The sequence below is a fragment of the Hyperoodon ampullatus genome (assembly GCF_949752795.1).
Source record: "Hyperoodon ampullatus genome assembly, chromosome: X".
NCBI classification, from domain to species: Eukaryota; Metazoa; Chordata; class Mammalia; order Artiodactyla; family Ziphiidae; genus Hyperoodon; species Hyperoodon ampullatus.
In genome coordinates, this window is record NC_136913.1 from 13,989,213 (window position 1) to 14,008,905 (window position 19,693).

The 19,693-nt window shown below is 40.1% G+C and overlaps 1 protein-coding gene across 1 annotated transcript in view; it reads right to left on the minus strand.

Annotated features, from left to right (window-relative positions):
• The window catches only part of ACE2 (angiotensin converting enzyme 2), a gene marked incomplete at its 5' end in the record, with an annotated part of 52,340 nt that overhangs the window by 29,316 nt on the left and 3,331 nt on the right, over positions 1-19,693 (minus strand). The window lies entirely within an intron of this gene.

Consider the following 19,693-nt stretch of genomic DNA (forward strand, 5'->3'; position numbering starts at 1 on the left):
GGGGTTGTCACCACTTGGGGGGAGGGTGCTACTGCATCTAGTGGGTAGAGGTCAGGGATGCTGCTAAACATTGTACAATGCATAGGGACAGCTCCCCACAAATAAGAATTATTTGCCCCAAATGTCAAGTGTGAGGTTAAGGGACCCTGACCTAGATAGACAGCACTATGAACATAGTACTCTCAAGACTCATGGTGCATGATTCCACCTCCTTACATCTCAATCAGGGCCAAGCAGAATAGTAAATTACCTACTCCCAATAGCAAAGCTGCCAAGACATTTGAGCACAAAGTAACTAATCCTGTTTAGACATGAATATGCGTGCATTTGCACTAGTCTCAATAACAAATAGGAGAAATAAGGAAAAAATAAAACAAAATATCGATACAAATAATTAGCCCTGACTTTAACATGACAGGGCAGAAAACTAACACTTAAAGCATTTACTGTAGATCACCTTGCTGAGTGTTCACAACCATCTTTGTGGAAGCTGTTACTTTCTAAACACTCAGCATGATCAGTAACTAGCTCTATGTCACCCAGTAAGAAAACTGGGGTTAACCTGTCAGTGTGTTTTCCATTTCAACTCCTGCCTCTTTCCGTGGGATGTGGTCAAGTTCAAAAGAGCTAGTAAGATTGTTACTAGCTCTAGAAGAAGGTAATTATGATTTTTAAAAATAGATGAAAATGATGTAGTACTTCTGCCTTGAAATTTGTTGACGTCAATATGTAGGAGATATTATCCAGACAGCTCTGTCTCTCCCAAGAAAAGGACAGGATGAAATGGGCTGAAAGGACATGATGGCAAGAATTCAAGTTTAGTCTTAAGGGAGAATCACTTGACCGTGGTCAACACTGACATAGACTATTGAAGGGTGTTGTGTAATCTTTGTCTCTGGAAGGTTTCATAGGCTGAGGAAGGTTTAGGAGGGTTTGAATTTGACCTTGACTGAGGGGGAGGACATGGCTGGGCAGAGCTCCAGTTAATTGCTGCTCTGGGAAAAAGAAAAAATAATGAAAGGGCATGAAGAAAGCCTATGGGACTAATGGGACACCATTAAGAGAAATAATGTCTGTATCATTGGAATTCCAGAAGGAGAAGAGAGGGAGAAAGAGGCAGAAAGACTATTTAAAGAAGTAATGGCTGAGAACTTCCCAAACCTGGGGAGAGATTTGGACATCCAAGCTGTCAAAGCTAATAGGTCACCCCAAAATTTCAATCCAAGACAGTCTTCTCCGAGACACATTACAATAAAACTACCTAAATCAAAGCCAAAGAGAGAATTTTTAAAACAGCTAGAGAAAAAAATTTTTCTCTCATACAGGGAACCCCCATGAGGCTATAACCATATTTTTCAGCAAAAACCTTGCAAACTTGGAGAGAAAATGGGACGATATATTTAAAGTGCTGAAAGAAAAAAAACTGTTAGCCAAGAATACCTTACCTAGCAAAGCTGTCCTTCAAAAATGGAGGTGAGATAAAGATTCTCTAACAAACAAAAGTTGAGGGAGTTCATCACCAGTAGACCTGCCTTACAGGAAATGCTGAAAGGAATCTTCAGGCTGAAATATAAGAGTGCAAATTAACAGCATGAAAACACATGAAAATGTATAACACACTGGTAAAGAATTCAGAATACTCTAATACTGTAATATGGTGGCGTGTTAACCACTTAACTCTAGTATAAAGGTTAAAGGGCACTATTTAAAATAGTATAGCTACAATAATTTGGTTATGAATGCACAGTATAAAAAGATGTAAATTCTGACATCAAAAACATAAAAGGGGAGCGTAAAAGGGGAGATTTTTTGTATGTGATCAAAGTTAAATTGTTATCAGCATAAAATATTCTATTATAGCCATACAATGTTTCATGTAAGCCTCGTGGTAACCACAAAACAAAAAGCTACAGTAGATTCACAAAAGATAAAGCAAAGGGAATCAAAGCATACCACTATGGAAAATCATCAGTTCATAATGGAAGGCAGCAAGGGTGGAAGAAAGGAACAAGGGAACTACAAAACAGCTAGAAAACAGTGAATAAGATGGCATTAGTAAGTCCTTACCTATCAATAATTACACTAAATGTAAATAAATTGAATTCTCCCATCAAAAGACATAGAGTAGCTAAAAAACAAGACCCACTATATGCTGCCTACAAGAGACTCACCTCAGCTTTAAAGACACACAAAGTGAAGGGATGAAAAAAGATAATTCATGCAAGTGGAAACCAAAAGAGAGCAGGGGTGGCTATACGTATATCAGAAAAAAGTAGACTTTAAGTAAAAAAATGGTAACAAGAGGAAAAGTAGGTCATTATATAATGATAAAAGGGTCAATTCATCAACAAGATATGACAATTGTAAATATATGTGCACCCAACATTGGAGTACCTATATATATTAAGCAAATACAGATCTGAAGAAAGAAGTAGACAACAATATAATAATAGTAGGGACTTCAATACCCCACTTTCAGCAATGGATAGATTATCCAGACAGAAAATCAATAAGGAGACACTAGACTTGAACCATACTTTAGATCAAATGAACCTAACAGACATATATAGAACATTCCATCTAACAGAAGGAGAATACACATTCTTCTCAAGTGCACATGGAACACTCTCCAGGATATATCATATGATAGGTCACAAAACAAATCTTGGCAAATTTTAAAAGACTGAAGTCATACCAAGTACCTTTTCCAACAACAGTGGTATTAAACTAGAATTCAATAACAGGAGGAAAGCTGGAAAATTCGTAAGTATGTGGGAATTAAACAACACACTCCTGAACAACCAATAAGTCAAAGAACAAATCAAAACAGAAATTTAAAAATATCTTGAAACAAATGACAAGGGAAACACAACATAGCATTATCTTTTTTAAGACATTTTTCCAAAAAAACCCATACAGATGGCCAATACGTACCTGAAAAGGTGCTCAACATCACTAACCACCAGGAAAATGCAAATCAAAACCACAATGAGATACCACCTCACACCTCTTTAAATGGGTATCATCAAAAAGACAAAAGATAGTGTTGGTGAGGATGGAGAAAAGGGAACGCTTGTGCACTGTTGGTGGGAATGTAAATTGGTACAGCCACTATGGAAATCAATACAGAGGTTCCTCAAAAAGTTAAAAAATAGAACTACCATATGATCCAGCAGCCCCACTTCTGGGGAAGTGGAAACGGGATCTCAAAGAGATATCTGCACTCCTGTGTCTATTACAGCATTATTCACAATAGGCAGGATATGGAAACATCATAAGTGTTTGTCAATGTATGAATGGATAAAGAAGTGCTGGAAATGTAGTGTACAGTATGGCGACTATAGTTAACAGTACTGTACTGCATATTTGAAAGTTGGTAAGAGAGTAGATTTTATAAGTTCTCACCACAAACAGAAAAATTGTAACTATTTGAAGTGATGGGTGTGTTAACTAACTTTATCGTGGTAATTATTTTGCAGTATATATATATAACAAATCATTACGTTGCACACCTTAAACTCACACAATGTTATATGTCAATTATATCTCAATGAACCTGGAAAAAAACATGGTGTGGAAATATATATATATATATACACACACACATATATATTGAACTATTATAAGCCATGAGAAAAAAAAAGAAATTCTGCCATTCGTGACAACATGGATTGACCTTGAGGGCATTATGCTAAGGGAAATAAGTCAGACATAGAAAGATGAATACTATATGATCTCACTTCTATGTGGAATCTAAAAAAGCCAAATTCTTAAAAACAGGGAGTAGAGTGGTGGTTGCCAGGGGCTGGGGTGGGGGAAATGGAGAGATGTTGGTCAAGGGGTACAAGCTTCCAATTACAAGACAACTAAGTTCTGGAGATTTAATGTAAAACATGGTGATTATAATTAATGATACTATATTAAATACTTGGAAGTTGCTAAGAGTAAATCTTAAATGTTCTCACCGCAAAAAAGGAGATGGGGGACTTCCCTGGCGGCGCAGTGGTTAAGAATCCGCCTGCCAATGCAGGGGACACGGGTTTGAGCCCTGGTCCAGGAAGATCCCACATGCTGCAGAGCAACTAAGCCTGTGTGCCACAACTGCTGAGCCTGCACTCTAGAGCCCGCGAGCCACAACTACTGAGCCCGTGAGCCACAATTACTGAAGCCCGTGCACCTAGAGCCTGTGCTCTGTAACAAGAGAAGCCACCGCAATGAGAAGCCCGTGCACCGCAACACAGAGTAGCTCCCGCTCACTGCAACTGGAGAAAGCCTGCGTGCAGCAATGAAGACCCAATGCAGCCAAAAATAAATAAGTAAATTTATTTTTTAAAAAAAGGAGATGGTAATTATGTGATGTGATAGAGGTGTTAGCTTACACTATGGTGGTCATCATTTTGAGATCTATATCAAATCAACATGTTGTACACCTTAAACTTACACAATGTTATAGGTCAGTTATATCTCTATAAAGCTGGGAAACAAACAAAGGAAAGCAAATGCTGCTCTGAGAATGAGCCCCAACCAGAGTCCAAATGGGGCTTCTTCCCCACTCCCCTCTCCACCCCTACTTCCCACTCCCTGTGTAAGGAGCCCAGCCCATCCTCCATTACATCTCTAACAGCCTGACCCGGTGTGTCCTCTCTCCTTTCATTTCCAACCCTCTCAGGGCCTCATCTCTCCCAGCCCTTTATAATTAGTTTTGAATGGTTAGATCTAGGTGGTGGATAAGTGGGTGTTCATTATACTACTCTTCTACCTTTCTTTATGCATGATAATGTTTATAATAAAAAAGTAGCAGGAGGTGTATAGGAACTGAGGGCAGATCATGTAGGGCACCATCACCATTTAGAGAGGTTGGGTTCTACCTAGAAAGAGATGGGTAGAGAGGAGAGGCTTAAGTAAAGGAATGATATCATGGTTTGAGTTTCCATTTGTTTTTGTTTTTATTTTTGTTTTGTTTATTTCCGTTTTTTTTGTTTTTTGTTTATTGGGGTTTTTTTGGCTGTGCTGTGCGGCTTGTGGAATTTTAGTCCCCTGACTAGGGACTGAACCTGGGCCCTCGGCAGTGAGAGTGTGGAGTCCTAACCACTGGACCGCCAGGGAATTCCCTGACTTTCCATGTTAACAGGATATGTCAGGGTTTTCTTCCTCCATTTAAATCTGACTCAATATAGGATGAGGAAAGTTGCAGTTCTGATTGCAGTTTTCCCAGAGCCACTAAAATGTGCCTTTCATTACCCCCAAGCCAAGTATAAATAGCAAATGACCTAAATCAAGCATAGCACAGGAATGGCCAACAATGATCCAAAGAGCTATACAAATGCTGAAGCAAAAATATAATCCTCATTTTAAAAAATTTCCAGTTGTGAAACACATTCAATCTGTTTAAGATTCTGATTTCTCTCTATGCCACTGCCCATGGTACTGTATTTGGTTTGGACCAAGAATAATCCTGGCAACCACCCTGCACATTAGCCAGTCATGGGGTTTCAGGCACCCCAACCCCAGCTCTTCTCCTCCATTGGGGACACAGCTGGCATGGCACTGATGACATGTTTCAAGTCATTCCAGGAAGAGGAGTTGATGACAAAGTCCTTTTTAAATGGAAATAAGCTAAACGTAGAACAATATAGTTAAAATATGGAAACTAAAAGAATCAGTTGCTCCAAACCCTCTAAGAACATGTGAACATTTTTAAATGCTGCATGATTTCAGGTAAGATATTTAAATTCGCTCAGCTGTTTCTTCTTTTGTTAAGTCAGATTAGTAATACTTGCTTTTGAATAAAATAAATAATGAGAAGCAATAAAAATTCATGAATAAAGTGGACCTTGTGAATAAAACTTTTATATTCTTTATAAAAAGTGTTATTGAAACTATTCAACTTGAGTCCACAAAGAGAAGAAAAAAAGACTGATTTAGGGAAACTATTTTACAATACGGATATTCATATCTACAATGACTAAATCTTAACTAAGATAACCTATCTATCTGGAAAGAAACATAGGTCTGACAAGGAGGTGGTGAAAGGGAATACATAGATATTTAAGGCATCTATCTGGACTCGCAACACAAAGTAAAAACGAACTATAAAACTATGAGAAAACTTGCCAGGTACCCTGATTTCTAGTCCCCCACACCCTCAATTCTCCCCCAAAGGACTCCTGTATAATCCCTGGGGAGGTTTTATATATGGCTTTTTTCCCCCTGATCTATTGGAATGTGCTGTGTCAAAGCACTATATTTGAAACTGTAACCTGAGGCTTTCGGCAATCACTGTACTACTAAAATGAACTTTGGTATTCCCCTTTATAGCTAAGCAGATGATAATCTAGCAGACAAACACTATAATATATGATGAGTATTTAATATGAGCTTCAGTCACCCTTGGAACGATGGCAAAGATATTAACATTGGCAAGCCTCCGTTGCTTTTGAGAAAGCAGATTTTAGTTCTTGCATTCATAGGTTTAAATTATCTTTAGTTCCTCAGGAAGCACGTTAGATTACCTGGAACTGTGCTAAATAAAAGTCAAAAGGTGGAGGACCTTCCAGATGGCGGAGGAGTAAGACGTGATCACCTTCCTCCCCACAAATACATCAGAAATACATCTATATGTGGAACAACTCCTACAGAACACCTACTGAACGCTGGCAGAAGACCTCAGACTTCCCAAAAGGCAAGAAACTCCCCACGTACCTGGGTAGGGCAAAAGAAAAAAGAAAAAACAGAGACAAAAGGATAGGGACAGGACCTGCACCAGTGGGAGGGAGCCGCGAAGGAGGAAAGGTTTCCACACACTAGGAGCCCCTTCGCGGGCGGAGACTGTGGGTGGCGGAGGGGTGAAGCTTTGGAGCCAGGGAGGAGAGCGCAGCCACCGGGGTGCGGAGGGCAAAGCGGAGAGATTCCCGCACAGAGGATCGGTGCCGACTGGCACTCACCAGCCCGAGAGGCTTGTCTGCTCACCCATCGGGGGTGGGGTGGGGGCTGGGAGCTGAGGCTCGGGCTTCAGTCGGAGCGCAGGGAGAGGACTGGGGTTGGCGGCATGAACACAGCCTGAAGGGGTTAGTGCGCCACGGCTGGCCGGGAGGGAGTCCGGGAAAAAGTCTGGACCTGCCGAAGAGGTAAGAGACTTTTTCTTCCCTCTTTGTTTCCTGGTGCACGAGGAGAGGGGATTCAGAGCGCTGCTTAAAGGAGCTCCAGAGACGGGCGCGAGTCGCGGCTAAAAGCGCGGACCCGAGACGGGCATGAGACACTAAGGCCGCTGCTGCCGCCACCAAGAAGCCTGTGTGCGAGCACAGGTCACTATCCACACCTCCCCTCCCGGGAGCCTGTGCAGCCCACCACTGCCAGGGTCCTGGGATCCAGGGACAACTTACCCAGGAGAACGCACGGCGGCCTCAGGCTGGTGCAACGTCATGGTGGCCTCTGCCGCCGCAGGCTCGCTCCGCATCCGCGCCCCTCCCTCCCCCCCGGCCTGAGTGAGCCAGAGCCCCGGAATCAGCTGCTCCTTTAAGCCCGTCCTGTCTGAGCGAAGAACAGACGCCCTCCAGCGACCTACACGCAGAGGCAGAGCCACATCCAAAGCTGAACCTCAGAGGCTGTGTGAACAAAGAAGAGAAAGGGAAGTCTCTCCCAGCAGCCTCAGGAGCAGCGGATTAAAGCTCCACAATCAACTTGATGTACCCTGCACCTGTGGAATACCTGAATAGAAAACGAACCATCTGAAAATTGAGGCAGTGGACTTTGGGGGCAACCGCAGATGTGGGATTTGCTGTATGTGACTGACTAGTTTCTGATTTTTATGTTTATCTTAGTATAGGTTTTAGTGCTTGTTAGAATTGGTGGATTTGTTTATTGGTTGGGTTGCTCTCTTCTTTTTTTTCCTTACTTTAAAAAATTTTTATATTAATAATTAAAAAAATTTTTAATAACTTTATTTTATTTTATTTTTCTTTCTTTCTTTTATTCTCCCTTTTCTTCTGAGCCGTGTGACTGACAGGGTCTTGGTGTTCCGGCTGGGTGTCAGGCCTGAACCTCTGAGGTAGGAAAGGCGAGTTCAGGACATTGGACCACAGAGAACTCCCAGCCCCATGTAATATCAATTGGTGAGAACTCTCCTAGAGACCTCTGTCTCAATGCTAAGACCCAGCTCAACTCAACGACCAGCAAGCTCCAGTGCTGGATAACCCATGCCAAACAATTAGCAAGACAGGAACAAAACCCCACCCATTAGCAGAGAGGCTGCCTAAAATCATAATAAGTTCACAGACACCCCAAAACACACCACCGGATGTGGCCCTGCCCACCAGAAAGAAAAGATCCAGCCCCACCTACCAAAACACAGGCACTAGTCCCCTCCACCAGGAAGCCTACACACACCACTTAACCAACTTACCCACTGGGGGCAGACACCAAAAACAGTGGGAACTACGAACCTGCAGACTGTGAAATGGAGACCCAAAACACAGTAAGTTACGCAAAATGAGAAGACAGAGAAATACGCAGCAGATGAAGGAGCAAGGCAAAAACCCACCAGACCTAAAAAATGAAGAGGAAATAGGCAGTCTACCTGAAAAAGAATTCAGAGCGATGATAGTAAAGATGATCCAAAATCTTGGAAATAGAATGGAGAAAATACAACAAACGTTTAACAAGGAACTGGAAGAACTAAAGAGCAAACAAACAATGATGAACAACACAATAAATGAAATTAAAAATTCTCTAGAAGGAGTCAATAGCAGAATAACTGAGGTAGAAGAACGGATAAGTGACCTGGAAGATAAAATAGTGGCAATAAATACTGCAGAGCAGAATAAAGAAAAAAGAATGAAAAGAATTGAGGACAGTCTCAGAGACCTCTGGGACAACATTAAACACACCAACATTCGAATTATAGGGGGTCCCAGAAGAAGAAGAGAAAAAGGGACTGAAAAAATCTGAAGAGACTATAGTTGAAAACTTCCCTAATATGGGAAATGAAAGAGTCAATCAAGTCCAGGAAGCACAAAGAGTCCCATACAAGGTAAATCCAAGGGGAAACACACCAAGACACATATTAATCAAACTATCAAAAATTAAATACAAAGAAAAAATATTAAAAGCAGCAAGGGAAAAGCAACAAATAACATACAAGGGAATCCCCATAAGGTTAACAGCTGATCATTCAGCAAAAACTCTGTAAGCCAGAAGGGAGTGGCAGGATATATTTAAAGTGATGAAAGGGAAAAACCTACAACCAAGATTACTCTACCCAGCAAGGATCTCATTCAGATTCGACAGAGAAAATAAAACCTTTACAGATAAGCAAAAGCTAAGAGAATTCAGCACCACCAAACCAGCTTTACAACAAATGCTAAAGGAACTTCTCTAGGCAGGAAACACAAGAGAAGGAAAAGACCTACAATAACAAACCCAAAACAATTAAGAAAATGGGAATAGGAACATACATATCAATAATTACCTTAAATGTAAATGCATTAAATGCTCCCATGAAAAGACATAGACTGGCTGAATGGATACAAAAACAAGACCCGTATATATGCTATCTACAGGAGACCCACTTCAGACCTACGGGCACATACAGACTGAAAGTGAGGGGATGGAAAAAGATATTCCATGCAAATGGAAATCAAAAGAAAGATGGAGTAGCAATTCTCATATCAGACAAAATAGACTTTAAAATAAACATTATTATAAGAGACAAAGAAGGACACTACATAATGATCAAGGGATCAATCCAAGAAGAAGATATAACAATTGTAGATATTTCTGCACCCAACATAGGAGCGCCTCAATACATAAGGCAAATGCTAACAGCCATACAAGGGGAAATCAACAGTAACACAATCATAGTAGGGGACTTTAACACCCCACCTTCACCAATGGACAGATCATCCAAAATGAAAATAAATAAGGAAACACCAGCTTTAAATGATACATTAAACAAGACGGACTTGATATTTATAGGACATTCCAACAAAAAAACAACAGAATACACTTTCTTCTCAAGTGTTCAAGGAACATTCTCCAGGATAGATCATATCTTGGGTCACAAATCAAGCCTTGGTAAATTTAAGAAAATTGAAATTGTATCAGGTATCTTTTCCAACCACAATGCTATGAGACTAGATATCAATTACAGGAAAAAAATGTAAAAAATACAAACACATGGAGGCTAAACAATACACTACTAAATAACCAAGAGATCACTGAAGAAATCAAAGAGGAAATCAAAAAATACCTAGAAACAAATGACAATGAAAACACGAGGACACAAAACCTATGGGATGCAGCAAAAGCAGTTCTAAGAGAGAAGTTTAGAGCAATACAATCCTACCTCAAGAAACAAGAAACATCTCAAATAAACAACCTAACCTTACACCCAAAGCAATAAGAGAAAGAAGAAGAAGAACAAAAAACCCCCCCAAAGTTAGCAGAAGGAAAGAAATCATAAAGATCAGATCAGAAATAAAAGAAAAAGAAATGAAGAAAATGATAGCAAAGATCAATAAAACTAAAAGCTTGGGCTTCCCGGGTGGCGCGGTGGTTGAGAGTCCACCTGCCGATGCAGGAGACACAGGTTTGTGTCCTGGTCTGGGAAGATCCCACATGCCGCAGAGCAGCTGGGCCCGTGAGCCATGGCCACTGAGCCTGCGCGTCCAGAGCCTGTGCTCTGCAATGGGAGAGGCCACAACAGTGAGAGGCCTGCGTACCACAAAAAAAAACCAAACCAAAACAAAAAACTTCCAACAAACAAAAACCCAGAACCAGATGGCTTCACAGGCAAACTCTATCAAACATTTAGAGAAGAGTTAGCATCTATCCTTCTCAAACTCTTCCAAAATGTAGCAGAGGGAGGAACACTCCCAATCTCATTCTATGAGGCCACCATCACCCTGACACCAAAACCAAACAAAGATGTCACAAAAAAAGAAAACTACAGGCCAATATCACTGTTGAATATAGATGCAAAAATCCTCAAAAAGGGCTTCCCTGGTGGCGCAGTGGTTGAGAGTCCGCCTGCCGATGCAGGGGAAACGGGTTCGTGCCCCGGTCTGGGAAGATCCCACATGCCGCGGAGCGGCTGGGCCCGTGAGCCATGGCCGCTGGGCCTGTGCGTCCGGAGCCTGTGCTCCGCAACGGGAGAGGCCACAACAGTGAGAGGCCCACATACCACAAAAAAAAAAAAAAAAAAAAAAAAAAAAAAAAAAAAAAAAAAAATCCTCAAAAAAATACTAGCAAACAGAATCCAACAGTACATTGAAAGGATCACACACCATTATCAAGTGGGGTTTATCCCAGGAATACAAGGATTCTTCAATATATGCAAATCAATCAATGTGATACACCATACTGACAGATTGAAGGATAAAAACCATACGATAATCTCATTAGATGCAGAGAAAGCTTTCGACAAAATTCAACACTCATTTATGATAAAAACCCTCCAGAAAGTAGGCACGGAGGGAACTTACCTCAACAAAATAAAGGCCATATATGACAAACCCACAGCCAACATCATTCTCAATGGTGAAAAACTGAAACCATATCCTCTAAGATCAGGAACAAGACAAGGTTGCCCACTCTCACCACTACTGTTCAACATAGTTTTGGAAGTTTTAGCCACAGCAATCAGAGAAGAAAAAGAAATAAAAGGAATCCAAATCAGAAAAGAAGAAGTAAAACTGTCACTGCTTGCAGGTGACATGATACTATATATAGAGAATCCTAAGGATGCTACCAGAAAACTACTAGAGCTAATCAATGAATTTGGTAAAGTAGCAGGATACAAAATTAATGCACAGAAATCTCTGGCATTCCTGTACACTAATGATGAAAAATCTGAAAATGAAATCAAGAGAACACTCCCATTTACCACTGCAACAAAAAGAATAAAATATCTAGGAATAAACCTACCTAAGGAGACAAAAGACCTGTATGCAGAAAATTATAAGACACTGATGAAAGAAATTAAAGATGATACAAACAGATGGAGAGATATACCACGTTCTTGGATTGGAAGAATCAACAATGTGAAAATGACTCTACTACCCAAAGCAATGTACAGATTCAATGCAATCCCTATCAAACTACCACTGGCATTTTTCACAGAACTAGAACAAAAAATTTCAAAATTTGTTTGGAAAAACAAAAGACCCCGAATAGCCAAAGCAATCTTGAGAATGAAAAACAGAGCTGGAGGAATCAGGCTCTCTGACTTCAGACTATACTACAAAGCTACAGTAATCAAGACAGTGTGGTACTGGCATAAAAACAGAAAGATAGATCAATGGAACAGGATAGAAAGCCCAGAGATAAACCCACGCACATATGGTCACCTTATCTTTGATAAAGGAGGCAGGAATGTACAGTGGAGAAAGGACAGTCTCTTCAATAAGTGGTGCTGGGAAAACTGGACAGGGACATGGAAAAGTATGACATTAGATCATTCCCTAACACCATACACAAAAATAAGCTCAAAATGGATTAAAGACCTAAATGTAAGGCCAGAAACTATCAAACTCTTAGAGGAAAACATAGGCAGAACACTCTATGACATAAATCACAGCAAGATCCTTTTGGACCCACCTCCTAGAGAAATGGAAATAAAAACAAAGATAAACAAATGGGACCTAATGAAACTTCAAAGCTTTTGCACAGCAAAGGAAACCATAAAGAAGACCAAAAGACAACCCTCAGAATGGGAGAAAATATTTGCAAATGAAGCAACTGACAAAGGATTAATCTCCAAAATTTACAAGCAGCTCATGCAGCTCAATAGCAAAAAAACAAACAACCCAATCCAAAAATGGGCAGAAGACTTAAATAGGCATTTCTCCAAAGAAGATATACAGACTGCCAACAAACACATGAAAGAATGCTCAACATCATTAATCATTAGAGAAATGCAAATCAAAACTACAATGAGATATCATCTCACACCAGTCAGAATGGCCATCATGAAGAAATCTAGAAACAATAAATGCTGGAGAGGGTGTGGAGAAAAGGGAACATTCTTGCACTGCTGGTGGGAATGTGAATTGGTACAGCCACTATGGAGAACAGTATGGAGGTTCCTTAAAAAACTAAAAATAGAACTACCATATGACCCAGCAATCCCACTACTAGGCATATACCCTGAGAAAACCATAATTCAAAAAGAGACATGTACCAAAATGTTCATTGCAGCTCTATTCACAATAGCCCGGAGCTGGAAACAACCTAAGTGTCCATCATCGGATGAATGGATAAAGAAGATGTGGCACATATATACAATGGAATATTACTCAGCCATAAAAAGAAACGAAACTGAGCTATTTGTAATGAGGTGGATAGACCTAGAGTCTGTCATACAGAGTGAAGTAAGTCAGAAAGAGAAAGACAAATACTGTATGCTAACACATATATATGGAATTAAAAAAAAATGTCATGAAGAACCTAGGGGTAAAACGGGAATAAAGACACAGACCTACTTGAGAATGGACTTGAGGATATGGGGAGGGGGAAGGGTAAGCTGTGACAAAGCGAAAGAGAGGCATGGACATATATACACTACCAAACATAAGGTAGATAGATAGTGGGAAGCAGCCAAGAGCACAGGGAGATCAGCTCGGTGCTTTGTGACCGCCTGGAGGGGTGGGATGGGAAGGGTGGGAGGGAGGGAGATGCATGAAGGAAGGGATGTGGGAACAGATGTATATGTATGACTGATTCACTTTGTTATAAAGCAGAAACTAATAAAAAAAAACCATACGATAATCTCATTAGATGCAGAGAAAGCTTTCGACAAAATTCAACACTCATTTATGATAAAAACCCTCCAGAAAGTAGGCACGGAGGGAACTTACCTCAACAAAATAAAGGCCATATATGACAAACCCACAGCCAACATCATTCTCAATGGTGAAAAACTGAAACCATATCCTCTAAGATCAGGAACAAGACAAGGTTGCCCACTCTCACCACTACTGTTCAACATAGTTTTGGAAGTTTTAGCCACAGCAATCAGAGAAGAAAAAGAAATAAAAGGAATCCAAATCAGAAAAGAAGAAGTAAAACTGTCACTGCTTGCAGGTGACATGATACTATATATAGAGAATCCTAAGGATGCTACCAGAAAACTACTATAGTTAATCCATGAATTTGGTAAAGTAGCAGGATACAAAATTAATGCACAGAAATCTCTTGCATTTCTATACACTAATGATGAAAAATCTGAAAGAGAAATTAAGGAAACACTCCCATTTACCACTGCAACAAAAAGAATAAAATACCTAGGAATAAACCTACCTAAGGAGACAGAAGACCTGTACGCAGAAAACTATAAGACATTGATGAAAGAAATTAAAGATGGTACAAACAGATGGAGAGATATACCATGTTCTTGGATTGGAAGAATCAACAATGTGAAAATGACTCTACTACCCAAAGCAATGTACAGATTCAATGCAATCCCTATCAAACTACCTACGGCATTTTTCACAGAACTAGAACAAAAAAATTCACAATTTGTATGGAAACACAAAAAAACCCCGAAGAGCCAATCTTGAGAAAGAGAAGACTATACTACAAAGCTACAGTAATCAAGACAGTATGGTACTGACACAAAAACAGAAATATAGATCAATGGAACAGGATAGAAAGCCCAGAGATCAACCCACGCACATATGGTCACCTTATCTTTGATAAAGGTGGTAAGAATATACAATGGAGAAAAGAGAGTCTTCTTCAATAAGTGGTGCTGGGAAAACTGGACGGCTACATGTAAAAGAATGCAATTAGAACACTCCCTAACACCGTACACAAAACTTAACTCAAGATGCATTAAAGACCTAAATGTAAGGCCAGACACTATAAAACTCTTAGAGGAAGACATAGGCAGAACAGTGTATGACATAAATCACAGCAAGATCCTTTTTGACCCACCTCCTAGAGAAATGGAAATAAAAACAAAAATAAACAAATGGCACCTAATGAAACTTAAAAGCTTTTGCACAGCAAAGGAAACCATAAACAAGATGAAAAGACAACCCTCAGAATGGGAGAAAATATTTGCAAACAAAGCAACTGAGAAAGTCTTAATCTCCAAAATATACAAGCAGCTCATGCAACCCAATATCAAAACAACAAACAACCCAATCCAAAAATGGGCAGAAGACCTAAATAGACATTTCTCCAAAGAAGATATACAGATTGCCAACAAACACATGAAAGGATGCTCAACATCACTAATCATTAGAGAAATGCAAATCAAAACTACAATGAGGTATCACCTCACACCGGTCAGAAGGGCCATCATCAAAAACTCTACAAACAATAAATGCTGGAGAGGGTGTGGAGAAAAGGGAACCCTCTTGCACTGTTGGTGGGAATGTAAAATGATACAGCCACTATGGAGAAAAGTATGGAGGTTCCTTAAAAAACTAAAAATAGAAGTACCATGCAACCCAGCAATCCCACTACTGGGCACATACCCTGAGAAAACCATAATTCAGAAAGAGTCATGTACCACAGTGTTCATTGCAGCTCTCTTTACAATAGCCAGGACATGGAAGCAACCTAAGTGTCCATCGACAGATGAATGGATAAAGAAGATGTGGTACATATACACAATGGAATATTACTCGGCCATAAAAAGAAATGAAATTGAGTTATTTGTAGTGAGGTGGATGGACCTAGAGTCTGTCATACAGAGTGAAGTAAGTCAGAAAGAGAAAAACAAATATCTTATGCTAACACACATATAAGGAATCTAAAAAAAAAAAGGTTATGAAGAACCTAGGGGCAGGACAGGAATAAAGACGCAGATGTAGAGAATAGACTTGAGGACATGGGGAGGGGGAAAGGTAAGCTGGGATGAAATGAGAGAGTGGCATTGAGATATATACACTACCAAATGTAAAATAGCTAATGGGAAGCAGCAGCATAGCACAGGGAGATCAGCTCGGTGCTTTGTGACCACCTAGAGGGGTGGGATAGCGAGGGCGGAAGGGAGACGCAAGAGGGAGGGGATATGGGGATATATGTATACGTATAGCTGATTCACTTTGCTCTACAGCAGAAACTAACAGAACATTGTAAAGCAATTATACTCCAATAAAGATGTTAAAAAATAATTTAAAAATTTAAAAAGAAAAAATAAAATTCAAGTAAAAATTTTTTAAAAAAGCCAAAAGGCTTATCATATGAAATTGTTCTACTGCTGTCTTGTGGCCCTGTCCTCCCAGGGACCTTTGAGTCTTTGCTTGTAAGAGTCCTAACTAATGAAGAAATAGGATGGGTGACTCATCCCCACATAGCTGGCAGACAAGTCACAGGCACCAATCCTCAATATAGGAGAGTCTAAATATCAGTAGAATTTGACTGGATGCACAAAGTTCTACCATATTCAGTAGTTAATTGAACAAAACAGCTTGCCCATCCAGTCTGGTATAATTTTTAACTCAGTTGATTGGGAGGCCAGTTGATTCAACAAATGTCAACTGGTTCAATGATGATAGTCAAAAAAAAAGAGTAATTATTTAAAAACATAATCATCATCACCTAACTGAACTGAAGTTAATACTGGGATGATTAGCTGAGTTACCACAAGTTTCCCTCTCTCTCTGTCTCTATCTGTCTCTCTGTCTCTTCAGGGATTATATAGAATTATATCCTCTAGGGAAAAATGAAGGCATTGTGGTAGTTAGAAGCAATGTGTATGGACTTGGAAGTTTTTTCTTTGCAATTACACTAGCGGAGTTTTGTAGGTTTGTTTTTGTTTTTGTTTTTTTTAAATTTCTTTGGGTTGAAATTTTAAATAGATACTTCATCTATGTGTAGTTGTGTCTTCCTAGATGGGTAGGTTATCTACTTCTGAGATTAAGCCATTGTAGTTATGAATTATTCATACAGTAAAATATTTTCCTTAAATAAATCCTTATTCATCTTTATGGCCTCAAGTTGAGAAGTTTCACTGTCAATTTTAACAAAGAAAAATTTCAGTCACAGTGCACACTTTCTTCATTAATTTTGCTGTTGTGGCCTCTCCCGTTGTGGAGCACAGGCTCCGGACACGCAGGCTCAGCGGCCATGGCTCACGGGCCCAGCCGCGCCGCGGCATGTGGGATCTTCCCAGACCGGGGCACGAACCCGTGTCCCCTGCATCGGCAGGCAGACTCTCAACCACTGCGCCACCAGGGAAGCCCAATTTTGCTGTTTGTATTCTTTATTTCATTCTATTCTCGCAACAACACTTTGGGCAGATAGGGCAAGTATTAGTTCTTTTTTTAAAGCTAGTCTATTTACATCAAACGGAAATAAGTTATTTCACTGGATTGCTTCCTCTCTGCTTTTATGAAGCCCTACTCACCTGGGGCCACCCACTTAGTAAATGGTGGTGTTAGGATTAGAACTCAGGCAATACTAGCGGCAATACTGTGCATATACCATGTATTAATCTACACCCTGTGAGATCTGGGGCAGCATCCTATCAGTAAACAGTTGAATATTTCTGCATTCAATAATATTAAGTACACTAAATAAAGACCACTGAGTACAGTAAAGATCATAAAGAGTATCATATCTGGGCCAGGGCTTGCTGCCAAATGCTTTTCAGAGAGTTTTGGATTATGGAGTTGCAGACTGTGGATGTGTATTCCCCTAGCCTTGGTACTCTTCACCACTGTGTGAAGCACTAATTATTTAACATACAATGACTACTATGCACCTTTTATCTCTTACTCCAAGGCTTCTCTGAAGAGCAACCAACCTGTTGGTGGTCAGCAGAGAGAACCATTAGGCCCAAGTATTTTCTCCATCACCTTCATTATGCACAAGAGGCAACTCTCTTTTCTTTCACTACTGAGAGCTCAACTATACTTTACACAAAATCTCTTAATTTTTCACCTGTGTCTTTCTTTCCCTTTCAACTTCTTCTCTGGCTTCTTTGAGAATGATTAGAGAGAGGGGATGAGTAAAAGGATAGGATCATATCACAGAAAAGTCAAGAAGGAAGAGTGTGTCAAAGAGGGGGGCAGAGCGCCCCACACTGTCAAATGAGTCAAAAAGATTCAGGAGGGTGAGGACCAAGATGCCGTGACCTTGGCAACCAGCGATTCCCTAGTGACCTTTGAGGGAGCAGTTTCTTCAGGGTTATGGGAATGGAACCCAGAATGCAAAGAGTTAGGGAGCAAGTGGATGTTGGTGAAGCCAAGACAGTAAATAGAGACCTAATTTTTAATTAGCCAGGATCAACATCCTTTAAAGGTCCTCAGAGTTAAATTCCTTTCACTAGTTCCATGCACTTCCTTACTGTTCCATTAAAACCTGCTTCTCCTCAAGCACTGACAATAAAATACAATCAAAGGTGGCTCTTATTAGTCTTCTTTTTTTGTTGTTTGTTTCCATTAAATCACTGGCATTATAACAGTTTGTCTTCTAATATTGTACATCATAAATATACAACATTTCAGCTACATTATGGGTTAATATGCTCCTGTGAACTGGCCTGAAGGCTGTCTTACCACATATGACATATTTACATGGGGAACATCTTTCCTAAATTCCAAAGAATTGACTAGTGAACTAACAGCTTGAAGTATAGGAAATTGCCATTTCTGTAGGTCAAAAATGATTGCATAGCAGCAATTTGATCTGGTTCAACCTCCTAAGTTTTCAAATGCTCCCCTGATACAGACTGAATATTGCCACCCTGATTCACTGTTCACTAATTATGGTGGAGGAGAACAAATGGAATCCGGGAGTGATTAACACGAGTCTTAATTGACCTTTTGATAAGTTGTGCAAAAGGGGCCACTTGTTTACTGCAGCAAGGCATCTGACAATGGCACCTTCTAGGCCTGCCTGCCCATGGTGGCTAGTGCTCACCTTTGTTCTACACCAGGCCCAGGAGCTCTTGTTCTACCCTTTCCGATGGTCTTGGATATGACCTAGCCCTGTTGTTCTGGGAACCTACTTTCAGATTGGGCCAAAAGACATCAGACACTTGGGAAAAAACAAACCAACCAACCTAGGATCACTTTCTCTGCATCTGATGAAATCTCTCCCTTCACCCAACACCCCACGCCCATATTACTGTCATATGTTCACTAATTTTCAAAAAATATAAGCAACATCAAGGAGTAACTATGGAAAAATTACATCTAGGGACACAGTTGTCATTTCTTTACTGGCCAAACTCTCCCCTACTGCCCAGTACCATGATAAAGACTTGTACCAACTATTTGCATCCTACTACTGCCCCTAATGTGTTATAATAAAGAAGAGACTAACGCTGTGCTTTATAAACTGGCTCATAGTCTCTGCCCATAACTAATATAAAATCCATTTTCAACCAGTGCTGTGAAAATAAAGAGCAAAATAGCTCAATAAATAACAACTAGAAATTATTCATTCATTCAAACCAAAATTTCCTAAAACAGAATGGTATTCTTGGTAATAAACTGAATCTCATCATAAATTATGAACAGGTCCCTTCTAGGAAATTATCTCTCTGTTTATATTTCCTGAACCTAGCATCTTATCTTACATAGAGTGCCTCCACTCAATAAGTTCTTCAGGCAAGAAGGAAGGAAGGGAGAGAGGGAGGGAGGGAGGGAGGAAGGACCAAAGGAAAGTTAGTAGGAAAGAAGGAAAAACTTCCACGCATTTGCTTGTGTAACTGAGGTAACTAGACATGCAATATTTT